Raw genomic sequence first — 9716 nt, 5'->3', positions numbered from 1 at the left:
TTGGACTTCTGTCTTTCATGTGGGCCAGTACATTTGTTATTTAAACCAGTTTGTGCTCAGGATTATGTATAGTTGATGTTTTTGCCATTACATGGAGATAGTCCACCTGAGCATGAAGTGAAAGTGGAGAACAGCAGAGCCAGGAAAGTGAAGAGAAGAAATTGATTGCTGGTAACATCACTTGAAGTTCTTTCTTCATATGCAAATTGTCACAGTATCCTTTTTTATTTAAATCAATTTGAGTTGGGTTTCTTCTACCTTTAAAAGTGACATCCTGACTAATTTAGTAATGTTTCTGTTTGTACAGTTTACATGACCAAGAATGGATTATTCTCCCATTGAAAGAATCATTGTAAGAACAAGATTTCAAAACAAAATATCATAATCTTCTTACAGAACTAAGTTAAGTATAATATAACCAATAGAAAACATTATTTTATTATTCAGAGAGATCAGCAATTTGCTACTTTAAATGATAGCACTGGCTAAAAAATACAGAAAATATTTGAAAAATGGCTTAGATAAATTCCATCACCCTCTCAATACCTGGTTAAATGTCCATTCTCTACGCTTCCTTTGGATGATTATTATTATCTATTATATATTACATTCCAGGCTCTAAAGAAAAGTCAAGGTTTCCTCTCTCCAATGCCGCCACCACAAATAAAGAAAGCTGATATGAATCAAGGCCAAGAACACTGCTAGGCTGCAGTGCTAAAGGCTAATACTTCCAATTTGTCACAAGAGCTTCATTCTTCCAAACTTTCTTTTGTGCTGTTTTTATAGGGGGTTGCTATTCTGGGTTTTTTCCTTCTCCCCTGCAACTATTTCTGTCACAGTAATTTTGACCCCTTCTTTCCAAGGGTTCTTCTATCCCCATTCTCTTAGGCCCTAACAAATGGACATCAGGGAAGTCAAAGAAAGAGGACATAAGTTTGATGGTTAAAATACAGGTTGAAAGAAAGAGCAGCTGTATTAGATAATACCTCAACCAGTTTATAAAAAAAAAAAAATCTCGTAAATAAATTTTATCCCAAAATAAGGAATAACTCAACTGTAACCTAGATGTCAATCATGGTAAACTATTGGACATTCCCTGAGTTTACTATGCTTTTAACCTTGCTATGGCTTAATTCCTCATCTTTAGTAATGAATACAATAACTGTACTTAATTCATAAAGCTATTGAAATGCTAACTTTATATATAGTCACTAGGCACACAGTGTTAGGTATTAAAACATATCTTGGCCTTGGTCAGTAGCTTAGTGGATGGAGCACTGGCCCAGTGTATGGACGTCCCAGGTTCCATTCCCAGTCAGGGCACACAAGAGAAGCAACCATTTGTTTTTCTCCCTCATCCCTCTTCCTCTTCTGTCCCTCTTCTCCTCCAGCCACCAGTGGCTTGATCAGTTCGAGCATTGGCCCCAGGCGCTGAGGTTATCTTGGTTGGTCCTAGTGCGTCAGCCTCAGGTGCTGATGATAGCTCCGTTGATTGGTGCATCAGCTCCAGATGGGGTTGCAGGGTGGATCCCATGTGAGAGAGTCTCACTATCTCCCCTCCTCTCACTCTAAAAAAAGAAAAGAAAAAAAAGAACCTACATATCTCTACCATGGACTGTATTGGACTGTGATAGAATTGTCATGTTTTAGTAGAGTGTGTAGTTTTTTTTTTTTAATTCAGTGAGAGGAGGGGAGGCAGAGAGGCAGACTTCCACATGCGCCCTGACCAGGATCCACCCAGCAAGCCCACTAGGGGGTGATGCTCTGCCCATCTGGGGTGTTGCTCCATTGCTCAGCAACCGAGCTCTTAACACAGAAGCCATGGAGCCATCCTCAGTGCCCAAGGCCAAGTTGCTCCAATTGAGCCATGGCTGCAGGAGGGTAAGACAGAGAGAGAGAGAGAGAGAGAGAGAGAGAGAGAAAGAGAAGAGAGGGGGAGGGGTGGAGAAGCAGATGGTCACTTCTCCTGTGTGCCCTACAAGGAATTAAACCTGGGACATCCACACACAGGGCAGATGGTCTACCACTGAGCCAAATGGCCAGGATCTAGAGTGTGTAATTTGTGAGGGTAGGAGGGTAGGACCCTGGGTGATTTGTATTTATGAATGCAATATTTAGCAAAATTAGAAAGTTCTCATTAAACATATGTCTAATACTTAAGTAACTGAATGTTTAGAGTTTAAAACTTCTATTGGCCATGAAGGAGAATGGGAAAAAGACTTTTTCTAAAAATATTTAAGCCATATACAAATAGTATTTAAATCATCATATATAAATGCAAATAATAATGTAATAATGTGATAATTTTCAAGATATCTTCTTTGCATTCTTTCTAAATTCCAATTTTATATTATCTCTGAATTTGAAAGGTAGTAGTACAGACTGCACAGAAAGCAAGCACTAATCTAATACATACAGATGAAAGTAAATCAGGGTGTTCATAAAGAAAAGCAAAAAATAGGGTTAATGGCTTTTCTTCTTTTTCACTTATTCTTTCTCTCCTCTAGGAAGAAACTCAAATTTACTTCAGGCATATATACCACTTCTCTTAAATTAATGATATAGGGAAGCACTAAACTTTTTAGGATTGACAGGAAGTAGGAGAGCTAGCAAGGAGTTCAGGAAAAGGCTACATATGCAAAGCATCCCTCTAATGCTGAAGAAGGCCAGAGACCAAAGGACCAGGCAGACAAGTTCAGCTTGTTCGTTCATGGGTTTAATAGAGAACTTATGTACAGAAACAGGTCTTTGGCAGCTGCAGGATCTTCAGATCTCTGCATCATTCACCCTGTTTTAGCGCTGCTTAAGAGATGGGTCTACTAGCTAAAAAAGGAGTGTATGGGTAGTCAGAGGGAGACCAAGAAGCCAGATACTGACAGGCCCTGGCGTCAGAGACAGATAACATCTACAGCTCCTTGCCCCAGAGGAAGGAGTAATGGAAACTTCATGACTAGCTTGAAACCTCTGTACACATTTGTGTCCACCCGGTGGGGAGTGCAGGGGGTCAAAGGTCCAGGCTTTTTTACTCAGAAGTTAAACTGCAAGATTACCTTCAACATGGAGTCTACTTTTCCAGATGGGGTCAGCTCTGTCCACACCCTAGGGTCATAATTCTGTGCTCTTGGATTTCAATTATTTATAAGGAACCACACCTTTGTTTGGCCCTCAAATCTAAATCATCCCAGCTTCCTGAGAATATAACCACCTATTTCGAGTGTTTGGTTCTATATGCTTTCAATAGTACCCATCTTTCAACCAAATCCTTGAATATTTTTAAAGCTCAGTTTCCAATTCAACTTTCTGCCCTATGGTGAGCTTATCAGTACTGGCCATAATGACAAATGTGTAAGGATTCAATGAAGAAATTTCATTCAGAACGACAGTACATACTGCAATCTCATAATTTTGAACACTATTTTCAAAGTGTATATAGTCTATGAAGGTTTGAAGGAAATGCTAAAATTAGAGGGCAAGAAAAACATTTTTCATGATGACATTTAAAACTAGAAAAAAAAACCTTCCTTTTTTGGGGGGGTGGGTGGGGGTTCTGTTCTCTAAATAGGCCAAGAAAATCAAGTTAATATACTTGCATATTCCTAAACAACAAAATTTATTGTATAACTGTAAAAGTTGCTGAAAATGGGCAGCATTTTTCTTTAAAAATATCTACCCTTCAAACTTAAAAGTCTGTTATTCCCCCCCACCATGGTTTCTGTACTTTCCAATAATTTTTATGAGGGTAATTTTTAAAATTTGAATCTCAAAAAAGTATCCTGTTTTGAAACTTAAAATGTCCTTGGCATTTAGAATAACATTCATTTATATGCATTTTGTAAACCTAGGAACATCAAAATTCTAACTAAAATGTTGGAGAACACTGGAGCTAAAGAGGTTTTAAATATATCTCTGGAGATTTAAAATAGCAGATTAATTTTCTGCACAAACAGTTTAGGAATGCACAGTTTGAGAAAAGAAATTACTCTCTCAGATTTCCTTTATGATTTTGCCTACCAGGTGATCTTTAGCATTTCTTTACCTACAGATATGAGCCACTCGTGGCGGAGTTCACCAAGCTAGCTACATGTCATAATGTAAAGTCATATTCTTCAAGAAAAAACAAGTCACCAAAGGTTCTTTTCTTTTTCTGTCAATTAAAAACAGATAAAAAATAAAATAGCTCTCTATTAGAAAATGGGCTTACTGGATTTGCAGAAGACAAAGGAGGACCTTGGTGGAGTTCGTGGCCTTTCCTCTGACTCTGGCTTTCTGGCTGTGATTCTCAATTAGATGCTATTGCAATTCCCATTGGCCTGTGAGAGATATGAAATTAGTCTTTGATAACTCGAACCATTTCCAGAATAAAACCTGTTGCATGACTTTGAAAGATCTTAAAAGAACAGAGTTTAGTTGTGTTCTCTATGAAAAACTTAGCAAAGCAGAAATCCTACTTGCCATAACCATCTCTCCAAAAGTCTACATGTTAGGAAATAGTCCAGAAATCTTTGAGCTATACAGTGGTTTGGTCCATAGGTTACAGACTTGCCATATATATATATATATATATATACACACACACACACACACACACACACACACATACACACATACACACACACACACACACACATATATATATATATATAAATTACTCAAGGATTATTATCAAAATCTAGGGAGTTGTGTCTAAAATATTAAGTTCAATTTTTAAAATGAGAGCTCTATCTTTCTTGGTTTGGGGGGAGTATAATGACAGTGGCAAGAGGCTTTCTGTGATAGTTTGAATCGTTGCCCCAAGAGCTGTCCATATTCTTATCTAGAACCTGTGAATGTGTGACATAGCAAAGGGGACTTTTCAGAGGTGATTAAGATTTTGAGAGGAGGGTATTATCCTGGATTACCCCGGCAGCCCATCATAACCACAAGGATACTCATAAGAGGAAGGCAGGAGGTTGGAGTTAGAAAAAGATGTTAAGACAAAAATAGAGAGTGAGAGAGATTGGAAGATGCTATGCTGCTGCTGGCTTTGAAGATCCAGGAGGGGACCATAAGCTAAGGAATGCAGGTGGCCTCCAAACACTAGAAAAGGCAAGCAAATGTATTCTCCCCTAAAATCTCCAGAAGGAGCTCAGCCCTGTGACACCTTGATTTTAGTCCACTGAGATTGATTTTGAACTTCTGATGTCCAGAACTATGAGGTAATAAATTCGCGTTGTTTTAAGGCACTAAATTTGTGGCAGTTTGTGACAACAGCAATAGGAAACTAATAAATCTTTATTAGCTTTTCAATATATCAGGTCTATGGATAATTCTTTAACATTAAAAGTGGTCCTGTTAGGTATTCACTGGACAACAGAGTGCGCGCGCGTGAGACAGAGAGAGAGAGAGAACTTGCTGGGCAAATCAGATTCACGAATGCTCTTTGGTATCATTGTAAAATTTTCCCTAGCTGAAATATGGTTCATCCAGTGACAGAAACTGCAGTGGACTTTAGGACAATAAGGGAAAGCATTCCATCTTTACTTGAGGATCAGGCCACAAAGTTTACATGAAAGGGCTTGATTTGGCCCAGCATGTGATTAAGGCAGGAAATCCCTCTGATGCAACCATCTATCCATTACATAAATACTAGGAGTAAACTATTTCTCTATCTTTATGTCTTTTTTTTTTCCTTGAAAGATCTCTATAACATAGTAATGACAAGATTTGAAGTTCAGGCTTGTGGGTCCATAAATTATACTGACACAGGAAAAGGGGGTTTCTTCACCATTCCTGATTCCTAAAAATCAGGGTGGGTCCATTTATAGTGACACATGAATCAGCCACTAAAACAGTATTTACCTTAGAGAGAGATCCATAAGTTTTCAAAGCAACATGGGATGGAAGCAACGCCTGAGTAGAAGTCCTGGTGAATAAACCAGATATTCTGTCATGACACAATAGGTAGGAATGACACCTTAGACTTAGTAAGCATCTGTGAGAGTCTTAAGACTTTCACTGGGACATCCTGAGTTGGGATGAAAGACATCCTTGCTCTATAAAGTGATGATTAAAAAAATTTTTTAAGGTTTTATTTATTCATTTTGTAAAGAAAGAAGGAGTAGAGCAAGAAGTTTCAAGTCATAGTTGCCTTAATTTTGGTATTTATTGGTTGTTTGTCATATGTGCCTCGACTGGGCAAGGCCAGGGTTTTGAACCAGTGACCTTAGGTCATTCCAGGTCAACACTTTATCCACTGCGCCACCTCAGATCACACAAGGAATTTTTAATTTTAATATTAAAAGATATGTATGTTAACATTGGTAAAGTGATACATATTTATTTATAGAGGTTCCAGTCATAATGGAGTATCTTGTATCAGACTAATTTTATGCCAGAAACAACTATAAAAGCTGAATAAAATATAAACATTTAAAACATTTGCTTAAAGACAATTTGAGGGATAATGATTCCTGAGAGAAAGGAAGCATAACAAGGAGAGCTCTAAAGTCAACTTCACCTTTTCCCTGAAGCATTTCCCAGTTCAGAAAATGAAGGAATAGATTCTGACTCTGCCAGAGTGGTTGAAATTTGAGGGACAAAATTTCAGAGAGGAAGAAATGACAGATAAGTAAGCCCAAAACTGCACCTGCTATTTCCTTGAGAAATCTGTGAACTTTAAGCTGTGTATGCAGAGTAACATCAACAACTCCATCAGAAAACAGTAGCAGTGAGGCTAGAGCTGAGCAGAATTTTCTTGCTTGGCAGAGGATGGAGTTCAGAGATTGCTAAAACAGAGAATTTGTAGACACCCAGACAGTGAGACCCCAGAAAGTCTATGCCTATGGAAATAAATCTGCTTGAAACCGACTTACCCTAATAAACACTAATGTCAACCTTTCTCAAGATCACTGTGATCTGCCTGCACTCTATGTACCTCTCAGAAGAAAACATAACCTCCACAAATGTTCAGTAAATATCAAGAATTTAGTAAAAAATAAAATAAATTATAAGACATGCTTAAAAATGGGAATGACTCACAGGTCCACAGGTATGGGAGCATTACTTGAGCATTAGTTATGCTATTATATAAGAATATTTAATATGTTTAGAATAAGAAGAAAAGATGGAGAATTTCGGCATAGACAGGGCTCCACCAACAGGAATCAAACAAAAATTCTACAAATGAAAAATACTATCTTTTTTTTTTTTTTTGAGAGAGGAGGGGTAGAAGGGAGAAATAAAAAGCATGAACTCATAGTTGCTTCACTTTTAGTTGTGTATTGATTACTCCTCATATGAGCGGGGGGGGGGGGGCGGCTCATGCTGAGCCAGTGACCACTTGCATAAGCCAGTGACCCTAGGATCACGTTGATCCCACAATCAAGCTGCCATGCACACACTTAAGCCAATGGGCCTGCACTCCAGTTGATGACCTTGGGGTTTTGAACCAGCGCCCTCAGGGTCCCAGGCGAATGCTCAATCCACTGTGCCACCACCAGTCAGGGAAAATACTATATCTTAAGTTACAACTTTAATATGTGAAACTTTTGTCTCTAGATAGGATGTAGAAAGATAGTAAGAGGGCATAACTCTACTTGAACTAGAAAAAAAAGATCAATTACAAAAACTATTAAAACCCCCAGAGACTTGTGGACACAAAATGAACAGAGGAATCAAAATACCAGAGAATCAGAACATGCACGGACTCAACATATACTCCCCAGGCAAATGTAGTTGGCAAATTCAGCTTACCCCTGCAAATCCTGCAAAATAGAAAGGGCTTTAGACTTCTGCCACATTGTGGATTTGGGAGTTCAAGGCAAATTTTATGTAAGTCTCCAGGGCCAGAAAACTTGTATCACATTTGGGTTACAGGTGAATTTACAGAAATCTCCCCTTAGCTGCTTTACCTCCACAACTGCTGCAATTGTCTAATCTTAATTATTGGCGTGTTGTCCTAACACATTTTGTTGATTAATTCAATTTTACTTTACTATGAAAGAAAGATTTATTTTTCTTTTAATATTCTCTTATTGGCTATTATCTGCTCAGATTACTGGTGAGAACGTATAAAAAAGTAGTACCTGTCTTTGAGTAAATGGCAAAGAAATAACAAGTAATGTGTATTTCATACATGCTGTGGAAGATCATTCAAAGACCATCTCAAAAGTCACATCTTCCATTAAGATTTCTCTGATTTCTCATCCTTTACTCTTCAAGATGAAAACAATATTTCTTTTCTGATCTCCCATAGCACTTAATTTCATCATTAAGACTCTTCTCATTTTGGCTAGTAATGCAGATTTTTTTATGCATATGTCTAATTAGTGGCCTTTTTAGAGTCTAAGGCCCTTGAGAGCATAATCTGATTTGATTAATTTTTGAATTCATTATAGTGATGAATAGAATGTATTACACCATTTCCAAATTCTTAGGAGTTAGGCATTCTCTTTGCTACACTCCCATGTTGTATATACCACATATGTACACAGTATGGTATTTTATCCCTTTACTTCTCTCCCAATACACAGTGAAATCTTTAGAGAAAAAAGCCAGATCTTGTATATCATTAGTTTCTAAATTCCTCATACTTTTAAGTGCTCAATAAATATATCTAGTACAAATAATATGCACTTAATATTTATTGAATGAATAAGTATATAGCAGAGTGAAAAGAGGAAGGAAGACTTGTTTGAAAACAAGGTCTGCTACGTGTGACATTTAAAGCGCACGTGTCCTCATTTGTAACTTAGGGAAAGTACATATACCACTAGTTTGGCCTCTTTTGAAGTACTTCTTAAGCTTTAGGGACTGTAAACTATTCAGGATCTGTGAAGGTTCCAGGTTAGAAGACTAATAGGAATTGCTGGTACAGTCGCTTTCTAAGCATTGATCACTTTTAATTTTCTATCAGTCATGCCTTCATCCCTCTCCCAATCTCTTATCACATCATTCTTATTGTATCCTTTTCCTCAATTCTGCTAATTGCTAACAAAAAACAAAACAAAACATAAAAAGCACACACAAAAAACCAAACATGTCCTTTGCCTCTTGGCATAGTTATGGAATTCTTGCTACAACTTCTGCATATTTGTACTTTTATATGTGTAGGGTTGATGGCTGAGGTATGCGTGTATGCAATATAAAGATTGAGGCACTCCTATGGACAGAACATTCTAACCTAGATTCTAACATCAAGAGATGTGATAAAGGAACTATGATTTTTACATGGGCAGTAATGTCCAAGGCCTCACTTGGTTACCAGTATCTGAATAAGAGACTCCTACACTGCTTTCTTAATGCATTATCATTATAATCCTAATAACTCTCATGGCAATACATTGAATACCTTTAAAAACTTGTTGAAAAGAATGAATTTTAAGTAGTTCTTAAAGGGAGTTGCCACTGTCCCTTAGAAAAATTATGGGAATAATTAAACACATTTGTCAAATTTAATTTTATAATTTGAAACTGATTGTGTATGAAATAGTTATATTACAGTCACTACATTGCTTTTTAGCTAAGATTTACATATAAATTCTAAAATGAGGCTTCCAGACTCAATAGCAATTTATACTTTATTGTTCAAATTTGACAGCTGATGGAATAATTTTGGAGATTCTGAGACCCTCATACATATATTCCTCAAAAGACAGATTTAAATGGTATTGATGAGGTTAAGGCCTTCTACACATTTTTTCACCAGTGCTGATTTATTTTGCTGATGTATCAAAGCC

This window comes from Saccopteryx leptura, chromosome 8, assembly GCF_036850995.1.
Source record: "Saccopteryx leptura isolate mSacLep1 chromosome 8, mSacLep1_pri_phased_curated, whole genome shotgun sequence".
In the NCBI taxonomy this organism is placed as follows: domain Eukaryota; kingdom Metazoa; phylum Chordata; class Mammalia; order Chiroptera; family Emballonuridae; genus Saccopteryx; species Saccopteryx leptura.
This window is presented reverse-complemented; position numbering follows the sequence as displayed.